The sequence below is a fragment of the Schistocerca gregaria genome, chromosome 3 (assembly GCF_023897955.1).
Source record: "Schistocerca gregaria isolate iqSchGreg1 chromosome 3, iqSchGreg1.2, whole genome shotgun sequence".
NCBI lineage: Eukaryota > Metazoa > Arthropoda > Insecta > Orthoptera > Acrididae > Schistocerca > Schistocerca gregaria.
Genome location: NC_064922.1, coordinates 529,266,281 through 529,291,364, shown reverse-complemented (window position 1 = coordinate 529,291,364; position 25,084 = coordinate 529,266,281). Strand labels below are relative to the sequence as shown.

General features: G+C 40.6%; 1 pseudogene; it reads right to left on the bottom strand.

The window, feature by feature from the left end:
- Window positions 1–15,141: 15,141 nt before the first annotated feature.
- On the bottom strand, window positions 15,142–15,259 carry LOC126357196 (5S ribosomal RNA; annotated as a pseudogene).
- Between the last annotated feature and the right edge of the window lie 9,825 nt (window positions 15,260–25,084).

Here is a 25,084-nt window from a genome sequence, read left to right as displayed (position 1 = left end):
CGACTATCTCTGTTTTTAGCTTTATGATCTTTCCTCAAGGGAAAGCAATCTGTCAACCGTGCTGGCCGTTTAAAACTTTGTGCCGGAACGAGACACGAACTCAGGACCTTTACCTTTCATGGACGTGTGCTCTACCGACTGAGCTACCCAAGCACGACCTACGACCCCTCCTCGCAGCTTCAATTCAGCTAGTACCTCGTCTCCTACCTTCCAAACTTCACAGAAGCTATTCTGCGAACCAGGCTCCCGTATTCTTTCAGAGTCAGTCTCTGAAGTTGGCAAAGCACCTCCGTTACACTTTACTGCTTAGCAAATGAACCTGTAACTAATCGCGCCACTCTTCTCTGCATCTTCTCTACTGCTTCCATTACTCCTTTATCGTGCGGATCTCAGACAGAGGATCATTTTAAATTATTGCTCGGACAAAAGTTTTGCAAGCTGCCTCTTTTATGGTTGGACTACAATTCCTGAAGATTCTTCCATGTTAGTCTGGCATCTGGCTTACCTGTAATTAATTTTTTGTGGTTGTTCCACTTTAAACCATTCCGTACGCATCCTCATAGATATTGTATGGACGTGACAGCTTCCAGGGACGATTCTGGAATCGTGTAACCCTACGATAGTTGGTATTTCTGCCTTTTCTGCCTATTTATGGGCAATACATTACATTGTTTATGCAGAGGGCCACATTTGTACGCCGAGGGTCAACTGCCAGTCTCCGGCCGGAGTGGCCGACCAGTTCTAGGCGCTACAGTCTGGAACCGCGTGAGCGCTGCGCTCGCAGGTTCGAACCCTGCCTCGGGCATGGATGAGTGTGATGTCCTTAGGTTAGTTAGGTTTAAGTAGTTCTAAGTTCTAGGGGACTCATGACCTCAGAAGTTAAGTCCCATAGCTCTCAGAGCCATTTGAACCATTTCCATTGCCAATCCTGCACCAAGAGTCGCTTCTCTGCGTCTTCCTGCATTTCGCTACAGTTTTCTAGCGTTGCGACGTCTCTGTATACAGCACCATTATCAGCGGAAAGCCTCATGGAATTTCCGACATTATCCACTAGGTCATTTATATATATTGTGAAAGGTGATGATCCAATAATACTCCATTGCTGTACGTTCGAACTTACTTTTACGTCTGAAGTCTTCTCTTCGTTGAGAATCACATGCTGTGTTCTATTTGCTAGAAACTCTTCAATCCAGTCACACAGTTGCTCTGATATTCCGTACGCTCGTATTTTGTTCATTAGGTGGCAATGTGGAACAGAATCTAACGCCTTCCGCAAGTCGAGCAACACGGCACCAACGAGGGCTCCTATTACTGTTTTCTGCGAATGGAGGGAGCTGGGTTTTAGAAGATTGTTGTTTTCGGAACCCATGTTGATTCCTACAGAGGAGGTTTTCGGTCTCTAGAAATAGACATATTCTATAATTCCACAAGCGCCCGAAGAAATGCTATAGGCCTATAGTTTTTTGCGTCTGTTCGACCACCCTTCTTATACACGGGAATGACCTGCGCTTTTTTTCCAATCATGAGAAACACTTCATTCCTCCAGCGACCTACGGTACACTGGTGCTTACAAGTATCTAATATGATCCTGACGTTTTTCCACTGCAAAAAGACTGTAGTAGTTTTTTTATTTCTCCATCAGGTGTCTCAGTATCTGCCATTTCGACGACTGAACGATGACTGAAAACAGGGACCTTTTAAGGGTCTTCCGATAACAGAATTCAGTATTTTGAGCTCCTCTCCGTTACCTTCCGTTTCGGTTCCAGCATGCTCACTTTACTGATCTTACGTAACACCAAAATCTCTTTGACTTTTTTTGTTTACTCCTATCAGTTTACAAATTTTACTTTCAAAATCAATGAACGCTTGTCTCATTGCTCTACTTACGCTCAATTTTGCTTCGTTCAGTTTTCGTTTGTCAACTTGGTTTTGATTTCTCTTCAGTCTGTGATGAAGCTCTTTGTTTATGTTGAAGTTTCCTAACGCGGCAATTAAACCAGGGTCGGTCTTTCCCATCCTTTAAGATCTTGCTCCTAACACACGATCTAATGCATACTGAATGATGCTTTTGAATTTTTTCGTTTATGCTCCACACCCTCGTCCTTAGCACTTGATATTCGATGCTGAATACACAGAGGCATTGCCTAACTATAGGTCGCTATGAGAGTAACTGAACTACTATTACTGACAGACAACTAAGCATGGGGAAACGTGCCTTCAAGTTTACTAAATGTTTGTCATGTTTCCAACTATGTTTGTCTCCTTTGCCGTTTAGAATCTGGACTAGCTTCATATGACTCGAGTTACGAAACCTGTCAACGCATTAGTGGCCGTCCGTGTGTGGGGGCTCCGAGCAGAACGAATGTTACCAGTGACGGCTGATAAGGCCGAAGATGTCGAGTACAAATGGAAAAAATTCAGAAGCACCGTTTAATATGCCTTACAGAAACGTGTTCCGAGGAAGGTCTTAAGGGACGGGGAAGACCCACCGTGGTTTAATAAGGCGTTTTACAAAATAGTTACGTAAAAAAAGAGAGCTTCATCACAAATTCAACCTGTGTCAAAACCTTGCTGGCGAACGAAATCTGAACGAAGAGAAAATAAAGAGCGTAAGGAGAGCAATGACTTTGAAAGTAAAATATAGTCAACCGATCTGAGTGATGATACTAAGAGATTTTAGTCTTACTGAAAATCAGTAAGCGGTTCGAAATTCCCTATTTATTCACTCATTGAAACGGAAGATAACAGAGAGAAGGACGAAATAGTCAAATCAGTCTTCCAAAATTGTTTCACGGCTGAACATCGTAACAGGGTTCCTCCCTTCAATAATCATACGAATTTCGAAATGGGTACCTAGCGACTGAAAAAAAGTGCAGGTCATTCCTTTCCCATCATAGGACAAATGAACACAATTATAGACCTGTCTCATTGACTCGATTTGTTGCAGAATTAGTGACATGTTTCAAGCTCAAGAACTGTGACGTTTTTGGAGAACGAAAATCTCCTCTACAAAAATCAAACAGAGATCTTGCGGAACTCAGCTCGTTCTGTTCCTCCATAGCGCTGTAGACAACAGAGCTGAAGTTGATGCCGTGTTTCTTGACTTCAGGAATGCATTTGACACCGCCCCGCACTGCCAATTAGTGAAGAGGATACGCTCTTATCGATCATCAGACCAGATTTCCCCCCTGGATTCAAGACTTCCCTGCAGACAGAACTCAACACGTCGCTATTTGCCGGAAGAAAATCAACAGATGTAGAAGTAGTTTCGGGAGTACCCCAAGGAAGTGTGATAGGGCCGTTACTGTTTACAATGAATATAAATAATCGAGTAGAAAGCGTCGAACGCTTCTTAACACTGAAGACTGTTCGCAGATGATGCGGTTGTTTATAAGAGAGTAACAACGCCAGAAGACAGTATCGGTTTGCAGAATGACTACAGACGATTGGTTGATGGCGCAGGCTCTGGCAGTTGACCATCGACGTAAATAAATGTATCATACTGCGCATAAAAGGAAAATAAATATACTACTTTACAACTACATTCTTGATGACAGACTGCAGGTCCGCAGCTCGTGGTCGTGCGGTAGCGTTCTCTCTTCCCACGCCCGGGTTCTCGGGTTCGATTCCCGGCGGGGTCAGGGATTTTCTCTGCCTCGTGATGACTGGGTGTTGTGTGATGTCCTTAGGTTAGTTAGGTTTAAGTAGTTCTAAGTTCTAGGGGACTGATGACCATAGATATTAAGTCCCATAGTGCTCAGAGCCATTTGAACAGACTGCTGGAAACAGTATCTACCGCAAAATATACTTTAACTGGAATGACCACATAAAACAAATATAGGGAAAGCTCATGTCAGGCAGATTCATAGGATGAATCTCAATTAAATGTAGCTCATCCAGGAAAGAAGTGGCTTACAAGACTCTTGTTCGATCGATTCTCGAGTATATTTTATCAGTCTGGGACCCTTACCAGGTAGGACTGATAGAGAGCACTTTCCGGGAAGTGTCGGTCAACATATTACTTCCTCCCGCACACATGTCACGAAATGACCACGATGAGATAGTTAGCGAAATTATAGCTAATACAGAGGTTTACCATCATTCTTTCGGTGCCCCTTTCGCAATTGGAACAGGGAAGGGGGGATCTGTTAATGGTTCAAGAAGTACCCTCCGTCATACTCCGTTAGGTAGCTTTCGGAGTGTGATGTAGACGTAGACGTAGATGTAGGAACTGGCGCACCCGAACTCGCCAGCCTCTATGATTGATGAACGCTGACAAGGGGTTGAAGCAGCATGGAGTGACATACCTGTATCATTAATCCAAGCTCCGGTCGACTCTATACCGAGCCAGAGGTGTTGTTGCGCCAGAGGTGAAATTTCTGTTCGCTAAGCGAGCTTATATCGCCTTGAATTTAATTATGTATTCATACTCTACATGCACAATAACTCAAATTTGCTCTCTTTCTTGCTTTTACTATTTTATCGAGCACAAATAAATGGTTAAGATTAACCGAAATGCTACTATCACATCATAGGGACGCTAAAACTAATGAATAGGTGTTGCACCCTCAGTAAAAATTAATAGGCCATCACGAAGTTTTAAGGCGTTGGAAACGTTTCCTAGTGATAGAAAGTATTGGTCATTGATGAAGACAAGATCGAATAAGGGTATCTCTCCACAATAGGATCGATATCTGGCCTTAACTCCATGACTTAGTCCAACTATATCTACAACGTCAGTGACTGAATTAAAAAGCAAGACTCTGTTTCTCTCGAAAACCACCTAAATGTTTACTAGAGAAACAGACAGCGTCTGTCTGGTTGACAGCAAAGTGGAGATGAGTCCGTTCATTGTGGAGTAAGCAACAACAATAGTGGACGATGTATAAATGTAGGATGTGCTTTTCACTATGGGATCCGGTGTCAGGTTGGCGACTAAGTATCGTTCACTATCCGTGTTAGAGGGTAGGTGCTACGTGGTGTGATAATAGAAATATGATGGAAAGAGAACTGACCGACGGTGGCGAGGATTGAATGAGGAGCATATAGCGTTGACAGCACGCACATATTCGTAGTTACGCGTATCTCCCATGAGAAGACATCGATCACATAGACTGACCAGGGAAACTCCAAATTGACTTATACGACATTTCAGTCGGATAGTAATTTATTAATACCCTTAAAATTTAAGTGATTACGTCTGCCACACACTAAAAAAATTGTGGAGGGTGACGAAGAGATGAGTACAGCAAGCATGTTCCAATGGATGTGGGATGGAGCAGTTATTCGGGGATGAAGAGGCTTGCACAGGATAGAGTAGCGTGGTGAGCTGCGTCAAACCAGTCTTCGTACTGCGGACCGCAACGACGATAGCATATACTGATCAGACGAGATATTTTATATCTGTTTCCTTCTTACCATTAAAAGAACTTACCTGATCTGGTTCCACATACTTTCGGAAACTGCCAAAGGTTTATGTAATTAATGCTACTCAGAATCTCTTCTTCATTGGGTGACAAGTTAGACCAAAACGCTGTTAAGAAGATACTGTAATGTTTTGGAGCATAAATAAATGTTTCACGCAACGATCTTTAGCGACCCTGCCTGTGTAATCGATAAACGACAAACTGTGTGTGTAAGGTGTCAGGCAAATCCAACACCTTACATGAAAACCCTGACATGATAAGCAAATCCAGTAGTATGTCACATAGCTCGGAATAAATCGTGACATTAAATTAACCAAAGTAATACGAGTAACGAGTGAGCAAATGGAATACCACAGACTAACACAAGAATGCCTAAATGCATGTCGTACCTTCCCACCGTGAGGCAGACGCAGTTCCGAGGGGAGAAACGAGGACAGAAGCCGAGAGCAGAACCGTGTTAAGCTAGATAAGGGAGGGGCTGGGCACCCACGCCGGGAGCCTACCTGTACGACTATACAACCTGCACGTTTTAGCATGAGACTGTTTCGCGTCTCAGGTATGTCAAGGACCACCCCCAGCCCATGTTAAAAGCTAGAGCCCTCCAGAAAAGCAGTATAGATCTTACGATAACACAAAAAGGGCCACTACCACCCGCAAGTTTTAGCATGAGACTTTTTCGCGTGTCTGTTACATTAGGACAATCCTCCAGCCCATGTTAAAAGATAGAGCCCTCCAGAAGAACAGTATAGATCTCACGATAACGCTAAAAGGACCACACCAGCTGCAGGTTTTAGCGTGAGACTTTTTAGCGTCTCTGTTACGTTGCAAACTTTAAAAAACATTGCCCCACCACGAAAAGTATAACGTTTCTCATTGGATAGACAGAATTTTTGTGGGCGGAGCTTAAGGTTAACATTGAGACCCTGATTGGTCAGATGAAAACATAGCCAGACAGTTTTTTTTTAAAACTAACTTCGGTAAATTGAAGTAAGGAGAAGTTAGGAGAGTTGGTTCCGAGACGGCGAGCTGGATGGCTGCTGCGCCGGCCGCTGCCGCACTGACGCTGCTTAAACACCGACAAGGTAATGAACGCACGCGATGCCGCATTTTTGAGCGCATAAGTCTTCACTCGGAACTGCAGAAGTCTCATCTGTTACACCCTCTTTTTGCGTAATACTAGTGTCGATCGTTAATTAAAACTCATGGTGTTCACATTTGCCACTTGAAGAACAGATCTGAAACGCGATGATTTTTCTTTTATATAGTTATTGAGAAGCTACATCAGCCACTGTAATTTACGACAAGTTAGATAAGTAATTAAAGATAATTGAGTGTCACTGTAGACCATTTTGAAAGTTTTCTCTTTTGTGAAACTTAATTTAAACCTGGATTATAGATGTGATATGGCATAGGTCATCCTTCGATCGATTGTAGAACTTGGAAACCCATTTAGGGAATATTCGTTCACATTTTTGTTGAACGCAGTTGGTTTTTACCATCCTGTATTAAAACATTTCCTTTTATCAATAGTGCAATTTATAAACGATGTTTTGTGAGTAGAATAAAACTTCCAATGGTAAATTTAACTGCTTTTTCGACGTTATTTTACCAGCTAACTAAAAATAGGAAAGCCTTGAACCCCTTAAACTAAATTTAGTTAGTATTAAGATTCTTTTACAGGGAGTACAGTGGAGCTGACGCTGAGATCATTTAGTATTTGGTTATATCATCGCTAGTCTCACTGAACTCTTCTGAATTCTACATGTCATGTGTGGTCTGGCGTCTCCTTACCAGCAACAGGTCCCAGGTTCAAACTATTTAATTCCCTAAAAAACACGCTCAGAGCGTCGTTGCGCGAAAGTGATAGGGAGACACGATATAGTACAAACAGACACCACCATGAATGTTCAGATGTATACTAACATCTTACAGACCAGAGGAAAATGCACCTGTCAGAGCACAGAAATGGCGACTACGTCCCTCTTTAAAAGACACTGACAGAAGAGTGGAGAATCAGCTGCTTCAACCCTCATTTTTCTTTCCTCCCCAAAAATTTTGATATACGGAGATATTCACTGTCTTTTAACACAGATTGTTTTAAATATTTTCACTGTCTCTCTTTGTAATTAAGCCTTCATACTCAGCATACCCCTCTCACTGCCACTGTGTGTATACGTCTCTCAAACGCTGTTTCCTTTTCCTCGCATTGGTTTACAGTGTATTCCACTTGCGCTGTGTCCTCTCTCACATTGTCTCCTTCTCTCTTTCTTTTCCACTGTTGTCATTCCTTGTCAGCTGAAAAATTCTGCGGAGTGTCTAACATACCTTTTCCCCTACAGCCGCTTGTTTAAAACGTGATCCAAAATGCACTCTCTCCTATAACTACGTGTTGAAGTTTGACTCCCTGTGATGGTCCAGACGTCCCAAGCCTAAGTAAGGTCTTCATTCATCTCTCTCTTTCATTTCCACTGTCTCCTCTCTCTGTTGGTACCACTGCTTCTCCCTCCATATTTCTCTTTCCCTTTCACTGCCACTGTCTTTCACTGACCATCAATATCTCCCCTCTCTTTGGTACCCACTGCTATTGTATTCATGTGTCTCTCTTTCTCTTTCGCTGCCACTTTCTCTCTCCCAACATCACTGTTTCCCTTCACTTTCTCACCCAATGCACTGTCTCCTCTCACTTTCGCCGTCACTGCCTATCTACAACTCTTTTTCAGCACAGAAACAGGCGAATACGTTCACATGCCAAACTTTTTGCTGAGAAAGGCAGAATGAGAACTCATGCAGCTGGTTCCCCACGTTTCTCTCATACTCCATAAGAAACATATTCACCTTTCTTTGTGCTTCGACAGAGTCATTTTCCGCTGATTCCCTTAGTTCTGCTTGTATAAAACACATTCTGCAGGTCAATGAAGTTTTGAGAGTTTATTTGTACACTTCGACACATTTAAACACTTTGGCATTTATAAACAAGTAATAAGCACGCATGATATAACGCTAAACACAGTATCGTTTGCTTTACATTTTTTCTGGATACTTTGGTCATAGACCACAATTCATCCAAAAAGACCCGTTTTACGATTTGTAGGTTGAAGAGTAAAAATGTTAGAAGTATTTTACAGAATTTGCAGTCCTTCCAATCTCATATGAGTTTTGGCAGTAATTACGATCTCATTAGGCATTTTAAGACACTTTGTAGCCCTGTTTTTGTCACTGTAGTACCGCTTCGGACATTTATTCTTGGAAAAATGCTGACTATGAATATAGTTTGGTGACCTCAGAACGCTTAAGAGGGCCCTAGAATCTTTCCCAGGAGTTCACAGCATCAGTTAAATCTACATTTATGGGCCAGACCGGAATATTACTTACAAATTTTACGTGTATAAGTACAGCAAATTTGAACCTGCTGATCTCGATAACAGATAATGATACCATACCATCTTATGGACATACGGTAAGAATTTCAACGATCGGCCATGAAAATAAATTATAGAAGTGGCCAGCCCCACAATTGGTACTTTTCGTTCCCAAAAATCTTGGTTTTCCAGGGTATTCTTAGGAACCACCACTCAAAAAAAGATGATTTTATGAATCATCCAAGGGTTACCCCAGGTCACGCCTAAAGCAAAGGAACCAGCCGATTTTCTCAATTTGCCTAGGCTGGACGAAGTGTACAGTGTTTACATTTTGACCCTATACTACAGGATAGCTACAGTACGTCCGTTCTTCCGGTAGAGACAAAAATGGTCACTAAGACACGGGGTATCCAAAACACTTGATCCATTACCTGTGTGAGTAACAGAATCAGAGATATGACACCCTGAAGAATCGAATATTCGCGCGCAACCTTTTGGAATATATTGGTACCGTGCACTGTCGTGGACGGACCGATTAGATTATTGCCAAGGAGGGAATAAGAGATTTCCCGTCTTACAATCTATCGATTGTTCAGAGCAATCGCAAAAAAAGGAAAGAAAAAATTGAAAGGAGAGTTACAGAGATTATAATAGGACTGTCATCTGTTACCCGTTACCTGATCTGACCTTAGTCTTATAAGTTATCGTACGTTACGTAGCAGAGGACGCAGTGTCTTTGTATTTCATTCTGTGAAGTTAACTTCGCGCAGGCTACATACTTTAATTACACTTGCCATATGAGAAGTTGGATGAATAGCCTAGGAACATGCCTTGTCAGTATTAGAATAGTCAGCCATTACGTGCAATACAACGTTTTTCTCATCGTCTTTCCCATGGCGTCTTTCATGGAAAGTGATAGCTACTGTCTGCGTGGTTCTCCTACTGATAACGCGAACCTATTACTATCCGCGCAGCCTTTACCTGAATATTTTCTTCTGTTAGTTCACCTATATAAGGCAGTTACTTAGCAACGAACGTACAACAGAATTTGCCGCTCGGATCGGTCTCAATTATTTGTGTTAGTTCGAGAAGTGCTCGAATGTGCATCTTTCGCGGATACTCCTCCTGAGTCATGGAAGTCTGTGGAGCAAGCTAGGGATATAACCGCGGCGGTTAGGAACATGGTAATTTCTGTTGTTTGTTCGTGCGTGGCGCCGTGTTACTCATACCCAGAATATTGGGATAATTAACGTAATTACTGTTTTTCCCCGTGTGCAATCAATCATGTTTCGTGTTACCTGCCATCGTAATAGTTATTGGCAAGACATCCTCGGAATTCATCAGCGCAAAAACTGGACGAATCTTTCTGTATCATCAAATAATTCGATTGCGGTGCACACTCCAACATCACTTCATGGAATACTGCGGAAGTCACCATGAATATCAGTATTTAAAACTACAGAACGAGAATGTTTCCAAGCAATTCAGCGCAAAGCCATAAATCTCTGAGGTAAGGGAGGATTCTAGAACGTTTTGTAGCTATTGTAATAACCATGTCGTGGAGGCTATGAAAGTACCTAGTTCTATAGCGAGTATTGATCCTGTAACACGGCTTGAGAAAAATGTATACTGAGTTATGAGCTCTTATTGAAAGGAAAGGACAACGCTCGATGAAATTCACCTTACGATTATCGAGAAAGTACTACACAGATCAAAGTCACCATTTACGAACAATATTGCAAATATTTGTAACAGTGATACCAACAGGGCTCAAATATAACTTTAGTCGGCTGAAAGTCAGAGTTTGTTAGCAAAATCTTGTTAGCAAGAAAAGAAATAGTCGTCTTATGTCAGAATATAGTTTGTAGTCAATGGGCCCTTTGAACATCGCAAAAGTATATCTGTTGGTGAGTACAATAATTTCCTACTCTTCGTTCATATAAAAAAATCACGCATGGTCTAAACTAGTTGTTTTAAATATGCCAATTACTATGTATTTCAGTTTAAAAATGGTCCAGAGAGGTTAGGAATATTAGGCACTTACAATTTAATGTCAGTAATAATGTTCTTTCTTTATCTATGCACACACCAAGCAGAACTTAAGGTACTTTTTTGTGTAAATCAGAATATTGTATTGAAGAGTTTCAAATGGTATGGAGTACAGGACTGAGCTGTATGTCAGGATAGTACGTATCGTTAAAAATGACGCAGTAATTTACACTAGAATGTTCGATAATACAAAATCATCTTTATGTGGAGAAATTACAATGGATGTTCCCATAATTGTTCTTACACCATGTTAAGGTTCCACCATTCCCTTTGAATCAGGGAACAAAATTACTCCTATTTACAGCTGGTAAAAGCATAATTTTCGGGCCAGACAAAGAAGCACCCCCTGGGAAAAGTACTAAATGTTTCTATTCAAACTAGCTGTACCTGGCGAACTTCGTTATAGCTGACCCGGCAAACGTTGTTTTGCCATATAAATGATCTCTAGTCTATAAGAATAATGTATACGTGTAACACAATGTATACGTGTAACACAATGTATACGTGTAACACAATAGCCGTTGTTGGCGGGAGCTCGCGACACAAACAATAATAATGGCCGAAAACTGTGTAGGAAGTGAGAAAAGGCTTAGGGAGAAGTCTGGCAGTATCGGCCACTATTAGTTCTATCGTTTCTACGGTAGATCACGCGGATATAACAATTGCAGCTGATACACGGCTCTTCCATGAGCTTACAAACATAGCGGATATTTCGTGTCGAAACGTGTTCGCCAGCATTAAGAATAAGGCTAAGCGCACACGCATCGATTTTTATCGTACGTAAAAATATTGTAAGATTAAATTCCTTTAGAGGCACAAAGCAGAGCAGAGGAACTTCTTTGTTCCACTAAAAGAATTTGATCGTACGATATATTTCCGTACGATAAAAATCGATGCGTGTGCGCTAGGCCTAAATGTGGGTTTGGCGAATGGCACGTGCTACCTAGTCGAACTTCTCGTTCTAGTTACGTCGATTCAAAGAGGGATATCCGAGTTGTTGCTTTTGATACGTTTTCTTCAGTTGCCTATCTATCGAACAGTGAGACTACCACCGGTAGACACCTGGCGGGGATAACTGATAAAGTGATAGTTGATCAGTTATCGACTGAGGTTGAAAATTAGTAAATTACTAAAATCGCTATTAAAAGTAAAGGTTGGTGGTAGAAGGGTGAAAATTTAGGGTTGTGTGTATTTTTTAATGCCACACCATAAAAAATATAAAAAAAGTTTTGTCCAAAAAAATAAGAAAATAATTTTTGGATTGGACCACCCTTATCACTTAGGGGCATGAAAAATAGATTATGACCGTTTCTCAGACGTGCCGAATATACATGTATAATTTCATCAGAATCTATCGAGCCGTTGATCAAGTGATAATTGATCAGTTATCGACCAGGGTTGAGAATTGTTAAATTACTAAAATCCATATTAAAAATAGGGATTAGTGGTAGAAGAGTGAAAAATTAAGGTTGTGTGTATTTTTAATGCCACATCATAAAAAATAAAAATAAAATGTTCTGTCCAGAAGATAAGAAAAAAAATTTTGGTGGGCCACCCTTATCACTTAGGGATATGGAAAATAGATTACGACCGATTCTCAGACCAACCGAATAACATGTAAAATTACATCACAATCGATCGAGCCGTTTCGGTGAAGTGTGGCAACTAACACTGTGACACGAGAATTTTATGTATAACGATAGGCGATTTGTATTTCAATGGCTCCTTTACTCAGAGTCACAGAAGCCGATAGTGCGAGCCACGATGATTCCATCAACTCTGATCAGGTGATTGTTTTCTAAAGCATGCTCAGCTATTTTTGGGGTAACGTAGGCTTCATGCGTTGTTCTATGGTGTGCACTGTTTGTCTGACGTAAGACTGGCCACACTCGCAAGGTATCTTCTAGATACCAGGTGTTCTGACATCTGGTGCGTCTTTAAATGGTCTGGATTTTTGTCGTAGGCCTGAAGACCGATTTCATCTTGTGTCTTTTCAGCAGGCGGTTTATCTTGCCCGGCACGGAGACACAGAACGGCAAGAAATTACAGATTAGTCTAAAACACACAACTGATAAGTGCAATAGCAATTTTCAAGGTTATGGTGTTTGCAAAATATCATGTGACGACTGTGATAATAATGGACAAACAGTTCGAAACTTTAACATCATGTTTACACAACAAACAACAGGCACTTCGCACTTCCCGTAGTAAGTCGGATTCTGGCCAGCTTTTCTCGCACCACAACCATTTTGATAGACCTTTTACGAGTAATTGGAAAATTCTCCACAATGCACCAAAAGGACTTTTACTGATTACTTTGGAAGAGCTAGAAATTTATGCTCATTATAAAAATAAATCTTTGTCCTTCTCGAACGAGCAGCTGGACGTCAGAGAAAGATATTTTTTCGACTTCTTTGATGAGTTACAAGAGAAAACTTTTGCTGTCTTGTTTTTTAATCTCAATAACCATTTATTTCTTACTTTATAATTTTATTTATTTTTTATTTTTTATTCCGCTTCTCGACTATTTTAACGTAATTTTAGTTCCATGACTGATTATGGCACTGTCCAAATTTATAACATTTGATCTGTCATTTAATGACTTTTAACACTTTGATTCAACGTTTCCTTGGTGCTTTTACGGCAATCTACAGATGGATATTGCTAATTTTTATGTAATATAGAACTTGACATTAAAATTACGTACGCTTTTGTCGCCAGTCATCATGGCACAGCTGATCTCTACGTAGCATACTGCTTACACTTCATATTATATACTCTTATCTCGCCAGTATTCATAGTGATTACTTCATAACGTTCTTCAGCGGTTTTCATGCGCATCAACAGCTTTTCTTGCCTATGTGCAAGCACACTGTGGCCGCCAGCCGCTGTCGCATCTTTGACATCGTCCTCCACCAGAGCCCTGGATGGTGCATATCGATGCTTTAACGCCGTATCCATGGAAACCAACGCCTCATGTACATATATCTCTGCTGTATTACGAATTTTCTTCATATAGTCATAGAGATAATCTGTGCATTGAAAGACAATTTCAATTGGCTATTTCCCCTGTATATTCTCCTTTATCTTTTTAAATGTAATATGACAAACTGCTTTATAAGGCATACACTTATGTGACATCATGTAACTTTTTGATTAATCTTTGTACAGTTGTTTTATCTGTACATTATTTGTAATAATGTTTTCTATCAACTCTTACACGTACTGTGATAAGGGATGGGCAGAGCATCAAATATTTAACCCCTACCCTGACTTTAACGTAGTCTGACAGTAAAATCTTTGATATTTTCACATTTGATTGGCACTTCTGAGTATTACATGCTATGTACGAACTGTAGATTGAAGAAACTCCTGTGTAGAGGAAAATTAAACAGACCTTTGAAGAAAACAGAATCACCTGTATGAATATCAAGAGCTCAGATGGAAAACCTGTCCTATACAAAGAAGGGAAAGCAGAAAAGTGGAAGTAGTATATAGCCGGTCTATACAAGGGCGATGTACTAGAGGGCAATATTATGGAAATCGGAGAGGATGTAGATGAAGATGAAATGGGAGATATGACTCTGCGTGAAGGATCTGACGGAGCACTGAAAGACCAAAGTCGAAACAAGGCCCCGGGAGTAGACAACATTCCATTACAACTACTGACGGCCTCGGGAGAGCCAGTCATGACAAAACTCTTCCATCTGGTGAGCAAGATGTATGAGACAGGCGAGATACCCCCATACTTCAAGAAGAAATAATAATTCCAATCCCAAAGAAAGTGGGTGTTGACAGGTGTGAAAATGACCGAACTATCTGTTTAATAAGTCACAGCTGCAAAATACTAACGCGAATTCTTAACAGACGCATGGAAAACGTGGTAGAAGCCGACCTCGGGGAAGATCAGTTTGGATTCCGTAGAAATGTTGGAACCAGCGCGGCAGTACTGACTCTGCGACTTATCTTAGAAGATAGGTTGAGGAAAGGCAAACCCACATTTCTAGCATTTGTAGACTTAGAGAAAGCTTTTGACAATGTTGACCGGAATACTCTCTTTCACATTCTGGAGGTGGCAGGGGTAAATTACAGGGAAAAACTCTTCCCTCACAGGCCATTAAGGCCGAAAGGTACCGCCTGGCCGCCGTGTCATCCTCACACCACAGGCGTTACTTGATGCGGATATGGAGGGGCATGTGGTCAGCACACCGCTCTCCCAGCCGTAAATCAGTTTCCGAGACCGCAGCCGCTACTTCTCACTCAATTAGCGCCTCAGTCTGCCTCACAAGGGCTGAGTGCATCCCGCTTGCCAACAGCGCTCGGCACACCGGATGGTCACACATCCAAGTGCTAGCCCAACCCGACAGCGCTTAACTTCGGTGATCTGACGAGAACCGGTGTTACCACTGCGGCAAGGCAGTTAGCAAAATACAAGGAGCGAAACGCTATTTTCAATTTGTACGGAAACCAGATGGCAATCATAAGAGCCGAGGGGCATGAAAGGAAAGCAATGTATCAGGAGTGAGACAGGGTTGTAACCTATCCCCGATGTTATTCAATCTGTATATTGAGCAAGCAGTAAAGGAAACAAAAGAAAATTTTGGAGTAGGAATTAAAATCCATGGAGAAGAAATAAAAACTTTGAGGTTCGCCGATGAGATTGTAATTTTGTCAGAGACAGGAAAGGACTTGGAAGTGCAGTTGAACGGAATGGACAGTGTGTTGAAAGGAGGATATAAGATGAACATCAACAAAAGCAAAACGAGAATAGTGGAATGTAGTTGAATTAAGTCGGGTGATGCTGAGGGAATTTGATTAGGAAATGAGACACTTAAAGTAGTAAAGGAGTTTTAGTATTTGGGGAGCAAAATAACTGATCATGGTCGAAGTAGAGAGGATATAAAATGTAGACTGGCAGTGGCAGGGAAAGCGTTTCTGAGGAAGAGAAATTTTTTAACATCGAGTATAGATTTAAGTGTCAGGAAGTCTTTTCTGAAAGTATCCGTGTGGAGTGTAGCCATATATGGAAGTGAAACATGGACAATAAATAGTTTAAACAAGAAGAGAATAGAAGTTTGTGATACGTGGTGCTACAGAAGACTGCTCGAGATTAGATGGATAGATCATGTAACTAATTAGAAAGTATTGAGCGGAATTGGGGAGAAGAGGAATTTGTGGCACAACCTGACTAAAAGAAGGGATCGGTTGGTAGGACATCAAGGAATCACCAATTTTGTACTGGAGTGACGCGTGGAGGGTAAAAATCGTAAAGGGAGACCAAGAGATGAATACGCTAAGCAAATCCAGAAGGATGTAAGTTGCAGTAGTTATGCTGAGATGAAGAGGCTTGCACATATGAAGTAGCATGGAGAGCTGCATCAAACCAGTCTCTGTACTGATGACCACACCAACAACAGCAGCAACAATAACAACAACAACAGCATGTAAGTCAGAACTGTATCTATTTGTGTTAGAGTGAATTGAACTTGGAAAAACTTAGTTGTGAACCTACCTGCGATTTTTCAGCTATTTTATTTTTATGTACATTGGGGGTCGGGCTATTTTCAGTTCAGTTAGATGCATAGCAGAGTTTATCACCAGAATAGGAATTTTCATGTGATTTAAGAACAATAAACTTTGTTTATTAAACATTAACCGTATATAAATGGAGCGTGTTATTTAGATTTTCTGCATCTACGACCAAACTAAAATCATTTTATGTTTGGTTTGTAAATCAGTGACAATTGGAATGTTTTATCTACCAGTTAGTAAGTGACGGTATCTGCAAAAACGGTTATCTCCAGAGGACGAACCCAGTTGAATACTGCCGCCCCTGTCAGGTTGGTGCACCAAAGGTAAGGCAGAATAGGACACAACAGAGTTAGCAGAAGTGCGATGATAAGAGGTTATAAAATAAAATAAAAATCAAGACGTATTTTATTACAGAGGAAGAGAGAAGGGATGAAACTGAAGTGCATGTTTTATTTTAAACAAAATTATAACAGTATCAGAGATATAGAGGAATGTCATATGAAATCGTAAAACTTTTTAGAAAGAAGCTAATGGTGTTGCACGGAAATCAAACAAATCTATGATCAACATGTTCTCGTGTTGTGGATAACATGTAAGACCTCTGAAAAGAGTTAGAGAAACTGATAAATGATAGGAAATTCCAATAGGTCATTCATTCGAAGAATTCATGAAAAGAATGTCATGGTTGTTTCTAACATTTGCCTGCAGAAGAGAATAAGTAGAAAATTCTGGTCAAGGGTCCAATTAATCAAACAATAACGAAATTCTAGGAAACTGACGGTTCTATACCACTTTAGAATTTCAACCGGTCAAATATCAGTGGGATACAGAGTAAAAATAGATACAAATCATGAAAGAAAAATAGTGATCAGATTTAGTAAAAACGAGAATTTATTTAAGAGAAGGTACCACTAATATAATATGCCGGAAAATGAATATAATGGCAAAGAAGACAATGGGGTGGTTATTAAACAAGGGACTTGTAAAAACAGCGGGGGATATTGTAAGTATAAGGTATGACAAATGGTGTGTTCCTTCAGAACATATGGCACAGCCATGCATGGAATAGCGCCGAAGGACCTGGTAACCAGGAACAACTGATTTACGCTAGTCTCCTACAGAATAAGCTCTAGACGATTCCTATTTTACGCACTCGCAGTATGTCGTACAAACTGTTCCCATGTGGACATCCATCCGTCCAACATGGATCCAAGAGGACACACGACCCCTTCAAAGACAGTATCAGCGACAGTACGGCACAGTATCAACAGCACCTCAAGAAAGTATTACGACCGTATATACGGTCACCGCCAGGAAGAACCAACCTAAGATTCTGTAAGTGATTGTAGCTATCGTTCATTGGATTCAGTACGAGACCAGGGTTAGGTAGAGATTAGTGCAAATGAACACTATTCACACGTACAGTCTTCAGACTGAAGTTAAGTAGTATAACATTTCGATAAATAAGCTATTCTAAATTACTGATAATCTGCGTTGTCATCATTTTGCGACAGATGTTGCACAAACCTATTTGGTCCTGTGATGATGCTGTGTAGTTGCTGCGTGCAAGCAAGGCACCTCATAACAGCAACTGCTGTCTGTGTCAGGGGGTCCCCTTCCTCCCCCACACATATGTGAAAGCGTGGGACAGTGGTTTCTCTTGTCATTGCCTGGGTATGACAAATAAGTACGATACGTGCTGAATTAAGTAAAACTGTTCGTAAATGTCTTGAATGTGAGAAAATACGATCGAAACAGAAATGATTGAAAACCACGAAGAAAAGAAAACATTAACTTATGTCAAGTAGACCATACATTCCATTGGTTAAGACCTCATGTTGCGCAATGACTAACAACAGAGAGATAATTTTATGAGCATTCGAAGATGGCTCTAAACGCTTTACTGTATTTCTCAGCTTAGCGTCACGTGAATAGTATCATGACCGGTTCGACCTCTTAGTACCCGTCATCAAACGATATCACAAGACAGAAGCTTGATAGATGACGTCCGTATGCAGACACGAATAGCAAACTGGCAGCTGACGCTCGAAAATATGACCCCTGCATCTTCCGTGACATTACATTTACTTACTTGAGCGCAAAACAGGGAAGAAATCGGCTGGAATTTATACAGAGTAACAGTCGCTACATTCACCTGGAACGATGTAGGGAAATCATAGAGCTGGATATTAGAACGTGGACTAGGTCCCTGGTCCTCCGGAATGCGGATCTGATGCCTTAACCAGTACGCCACTTCGCTTGGCCTCAGTTAGTCGAAGTTCCGTAGGTCATTTGAACGATAAAGAATCGAAATGATGTGGAACGAGTCATTTGCAGGATTTGTATACATGATTAGTGTTAACATTAATGAACACATTTTTTCGTCCTACTCATGCGATTACAACTGAAAACATGACTTTTTTTAAAAATAATAGCTACTTGTTTTTAAGAAGAAATTCGTGTGGAATGGAAGTTGTCCAGGAGCTGATTGTAAGCTAGCTGCCTGTCACGCTTTTTTTTGTTGCTGAGAAAATGATCAAAACGTTTTGTTGCTGAATGCTGAACTCCTTTCTGAACCACTGTCAGCTTTAATAATGGGAAATATGGGTTAGTTTTCCTTCCATTGTTGTAGGTATGAACATCACTGTTCTTCTCAAATTGTGACTGATTATGTATGATGAATTTCAGTAGCTGATAACTTTATCATGAAAAATCAGTTAAAATAGGTAAGCTCCCTGATGAGGTACGTACATGATGTCCGTGGGTGAAAACGACATATTATTATCACTGCTTGCTTTTGTGCAGAGTATACTCTCTTCCAAAGGAATGAGTTATATGCATAATACGTCAGGAGTTTTATTAATTTATTTCCAAGATTAGCAATTATACGAAGAACCGAAGTAGCTGGACTTAACTGCGGAATGTTAAGGCATGACTTTTCGACGCCACTCCCAGCTTGTGCACTAACTGAGAGAATATTCTCGCAAATACCACGTTTAAAGAACTTGCGTCTCTCTCCCTTTTCCTTCTTTTTTCTTTTATCATCACGAAACGTTCACCGTCGACGGAATACGTACAGGACGACGTAAGTTGACGCTGCGCTGAAACCGTTCCTCGGTGAGGGGTTAACCCTCGGTGTATTCGACGGCGCTGCAACGTCCATCTCCAACAGAACTCGCCGTGCGCATTTTTCTGCCTGGATGAAGCACGTTTCCCCCTGTTGCGTAATGCTGCCGCATACGTACCGTAGGTAGGTTTTCCTATATGCAGACGTAAAATGAAGGTGGCAGACGAAAGAAAAAAGTGACAAAAAGAAAGAAGTGTGTCAACGGGACGAATACGCATGCAAGCCCCTGCCGCGCGCGGCACACACAGTTGAGAAGGGCGCGACACTTCCAGGCAAGATCGTCGCTATGACGCTGGGGACGGCGCGAGTGCTGTCCCTCGCATTATCTCAATAGAAAAAGATTAAATTCTGCAGATGGCAGGAACTCATTTGCACTAGTTCCTTAATGTACTTAAGCCGCCAATTGCAGGGCGTGGTAAATTGTGCGCGGCTGTGACAGCTACTTTTTGACTAGAGTTCTCTTAATATGCAGTAGGAAAGTACAGCGGTCCCGAAACTAAGCAAAAAAAAAAAAAAAAAAAAAAAAAAAAAAAAAAAAAAAAAAAAAAAAAAAGAGTGAAGAAGAAGAAGAAGTGTTTTGGGGGATAAGATAAGTAAGTAAGCTATGTTCTCAGTAAACTTGTTTGATAGGTTTATTATAGCTCCATAGCTCAGCGGTGAAGCGTCTACCTTTTCAAAATTGGAAAATTAAGCAAATGACAGGTTTATTATAGCTTCACACCTAAACAGTGAAGCATCTGCCTTTTAATAATTGGAAAAGTAAACAAATAATCAACACAAAACGTGGTCCTAAAGTTTTAAATATCACTTCGAAAAAATATAATTATGTCATTAATATTTTTCTTGTTTACACGTACATGTTTGCAGTCGTGACATACACTGAAATCCCAGCACCACAGTAGCACAGAACACGCTAGCCTTTTCAGTCCCAAGCACGCATTAAAAGTACAACTGAGCTACTAGAGTGTTCATTGCCATGTGTTAATACTAGTTAACAATGAATGACCCTAAAGGAATTTTGAAATCATAATGACTTTTGTTGATGGTATTATATATGATAATCAGGACATAAGCAGGACAGTTATATACACAACTCTGCAGCTTCCTGTTGCTTTATTATATAAAAGAAACAGTCGTATACATTACACATATTCATAATATTTACTGTAACGTTCAAGACAAAATACACATTTTGTACTCAAACTTTCAACAGTAGTAAACAAACAATTACAAATATTTAAACAAAATTACCATACCTAAATTTATCAAATTATTTTTGCTTTTACTGATGTTACCACTCGGTTCAGTATTAAAACAACATTACTTGCCCTAATTTAATTATTTTTGTGGAATGTGTTGCAGCCGTTCCTGCCAGTAGTGAAGCAAGGGAATACTTTGCACTACTCGTACCGTACAAAGGTAAGGCCCCTGCAACCGTCTGGCCGGTATTTTGACCTGTTCGTCTAGACATGGCAGTCACGCCTGGGAATAAAGCGAAAAATACCCACTTCCATCGACATAAACAAAGTCGGCGTTGAGTTGTCATATATGGTACCTAAGGGCTTATAAATCTTTTACAACATTAATTGATAGTTACCTATTAACTAAGGAATGTCTGCGCAGCTTCAAAAAATTATTAGAGCGTACGAAAACACTTATAATTGCATTCATTTCGCAGGGACATGCTGTGAAGTTACGTAATCCAAAGATTGCAGTCACTGTTGAGCCTCGTGGTGCTTGGCAAAAAGACAAACAAATGAGATGTGGCAAGCACAATGTATATCATAACATATAGTCGTAACACCACAGTAGCCTAACATAGACTGCCATAAGTAAGCATAGACTGCAGTACTTTTCCTAGTACCTTTAGTCTGTTAAGATTGTACCTGTGTTACCTGTACACTGAGTGTGTTGCATATCTGTTGGGCGTTACCTCATAATGATCGCTTCCTTAATGTATGGGATCAGTCTTACTAGATTCTCCTAAAAACCGAAATTGGTGAACCGTCTAGAAACTGAGGATATATAAAGAGTTGGGTAACGTATGGAACATTTTTGTTCTACATAATTATCCTCTCTTCTGTTCCTTAGGAATAAGTAGTGTTTATAGAAAAACTGAAATAGTCAGTGTTTAATTCAGGTTCGAAAATTGTTGATTTTTACCGCGAACAGAAGAATTTTGTAGTAAAAATAAAGAAAAAAAAACAAATTTATTACGTAGCGCTAGAAAACGCTATTTTCTTGGCAAAAATGTAAAATAAAAAAGTAAACATCGCTTGGCTACTTCACTGAAATATTATAAAACATGCTTCTGTTATTTATAAACAATTTTTGCATTTATCAATAATAACAGGAAACTTGCCTTTGATCAGGATGAAGAACATTCTATCGAGTATGATTCAACAACAGTAATTATGTATACTTCTTACGTTTGTGCACGTAAATTGCTATTGCATGAAAAATAATTGCTTTTGTTATATAAAAGTGCAGAAGTTACTCGATCAGTTAATTTTTACTACTGATAAAAGACCAATTTATATTCTGTAAGAATACAAAATACACAATGGACTGCCCCGCGTGGTAGTCTCAGGCGTCTTGTCATGGTTAGTGCGGCTCCCTCACCCCTCCCCCCCCCCCCTCCGTCGGACGTAAGTGTCCTCCCTCGGGCGTGGGTTGGGTGCTTCGCCCTGAGCGTAAGCTAGTTTAAGTTAGATTAAATAGTGTGTAAGCTTAGAGGGACAGATGACCTCAGCAGTTTGGTCCCATAAGACCTTACCACACCTTTCCTTTCCACACAATGGACTAACACTGAATGCTGAGCGGTTCTAATTATGTGCATAACAAAGAGCCATTTTATCTCTTACACGTTCATTTATGTTTGTTTCCATACCAGTACTATCGATGATCCATCCTATCATATACTGCTTCACTTACATAACGTACCCAAACCACCGAACCGTAGTTCTGGTAGAGTCCAAGTTTAATCGAACACGACACAACACGCTAGAAAAGATTCAGCTGCGCAAGCGCCCGAGAAAAAAATAAAAAATAAATAAAACCTGGAGGTATCATATATGTTATCTCGGGACTGAAGAGACTAGAGGCGGTACAACGAAATGTCGTAGCCCATTGATGAAGTCATGTATTGCAGTGTATCTCTTTTCTGAATTTGAAGGGAAAGAATGCTGCAGCAAGTGATGCTGAACTGATGGAAGTGTACGGCAATCATTGCACCGTGATATGACACAGGGGGCACATGATGCAAAAGCTCTAAGCGTAATGTGAAAATGTTAGAATGACAAAGAAAAAAATGGCAACCATCTCTCTGTGCAAGAGATGTGGAGGTATTGGTGTTAGAAGATTACCATATCACAATCGAGGTGATAGTGGAAAAAATTGTGGATCAGTTCTAGATATCTTGCACGATATTTTGAATATGACAGATGTCACAGACGGCTGGGTTTCGTGACTGCTCACACCCATTTAAAAAGCCCACCAAGTCAACATAGCAGCAGAAATGTTGCAGCTGCGTCAGGCAAACCCATATGACTTCTTTGGTCGCCTAATCATCATGGACGAGTGCTATGGTTATTACTATGATACCAAAAAAAAGCATAGAAAAAAGCATTGGCAACATGGGGTTTTACCACCGTCGGAAAAGGCAAAGAGCCAATCACCATAGTGCAAGTTTGCAAGTTCATGTTATGGCGCTTACAGATTATGCTCACCAAAATCTCCTGGTGTGGTTTTGGCAGGCTATCGAGACGAAGTATCGTAGGAGGCTGACAAAGACTGTTTTAGAGCCATGATAACGGCCCAACTGATTCTTCACAGAGCAACAATATGCTTCTTCTTTGGTCTACCAAATTTAGCCTACATTCCCATGACACAGCACCCAGTGACATATTTCTCTTTTCATTGATGAAAAGCTATGGTATGACAAGGATGCTCGCCCAGCTAGCCGCGCGGTCTAACGCGCTACTTCCCGAGCGGGAAGGCGTGCCAGTTATAATAAAATGATAATATAATAGGATAGGGAATGAATGATAATAAAATGTTGGGATGTGTGGCTTTTTTAAAATGGATGAATTAAAGAGATTAATTCTTTGGCATGAAGGACAAGCACAATAAGCTAGGCATTGCCTGTAACGGGAAAGGAATCATTTTAGTTTATATTTATATAAATAAATCGTCTTCATAGTATTTTATACGTACCAATTATTAATATTATGTCCGATCGCCGTCTCCTTGACTGTGGCCGTGTTGTTATATTCGGATCTTCGTAAATTTTCCGAAGTACACAGGTGGGCTTCCGTTCTTCTTATTGCATTACTACTTGAAATAATAATAACTCTCACAAATATTCTGTTAATAAAACACTACTATATTTCTGTTCGATGCACATAGAAAATACCCACAATGGCGGTCTGCAATTACTCGCTAAAAAATGGCGGTTCTCACTCGTTCACTCACTGAGCCAAACCTTCCTTCCAACAACTCGTACAAGAACAAGAAACTACTCTCTTTTTTTAACATCTGAAAGTCAAAAATACCTGACGGTAGGCACAGGCTCTACGCTGGGCTTCTATCACCTCATCTTTTCTCTTTGCTTTTAAAGAGGATGAAAACATAAAAGTAAGAAATGCAAAAGGTATAACACACAGTCCCCGGTACGAATCCGCCCAGCACCTCAACCATTACTGCACTCTCCATATGGTGCCTGCATTATCCGTCCAGACAACCACTGACTGGCATCACCCTGGATGGAAATGTGTCTGGGTGGTTCTCCACAGCACCTGACCTTGAAAAACAAAGAGGGACCGTCGCTCAGTTCAGTTCTCTGGCAGGTAGGTCCCTTTAGCCATCTCTCTATCAGTGAAGTGATGTCAACGACACTACCTCTCCAGCTGTTCTTTTGCACCAGACCCCATCAACCGTGGGGTTCACCCCAACTGTCATAATACAAGACACATCCACCGGCCCACAAAATCTCTCAATGACTGAGTGTTTTCTTGGCTGACCGCAGAATACCGTTCTAGAGTCACAAAGACTGATTTAATATCTACAAATATCAAACCACAGTAAAAGGGAACGTTATGTTGATCATATTCTTTCAGAAATTCAAATAGTGTCTACAATTAGCCTGCTCTAGTGGCGATGGACAGTCTACATAATCAAACCATATGCAATACTAGCTACGATTAGTGAGCCTGCTAGGCTATCAGCAGTATGCCCGTTTTTAAAAGTTAATGTCTAGCACTATCCAACTTACTGCAGGCAGTGGGTCATTCACAATTAACCAGCCTGATGAACTGCATTCACTACAGAAATCTGACAAAATCGTATCTACAAGAAATGGGTCTGAGAGGCTCTAGACAGAACTATTTACACAATAAAATCAAAAACTAAAAGTCAGTGTGAATGTCTGTCGACAATATGTCATATATAAAGCATTTCTAGAAATAGTGTGACTGAAATGATGAAGGAAGGATGCCATTTATATATTTAAATCTAAAAATAATTAGCCTGAATGGATGTCAGCAGGGTGCTATTCACAATTAATCAGCCTGATAGGCTGTAGGCAGGATGTC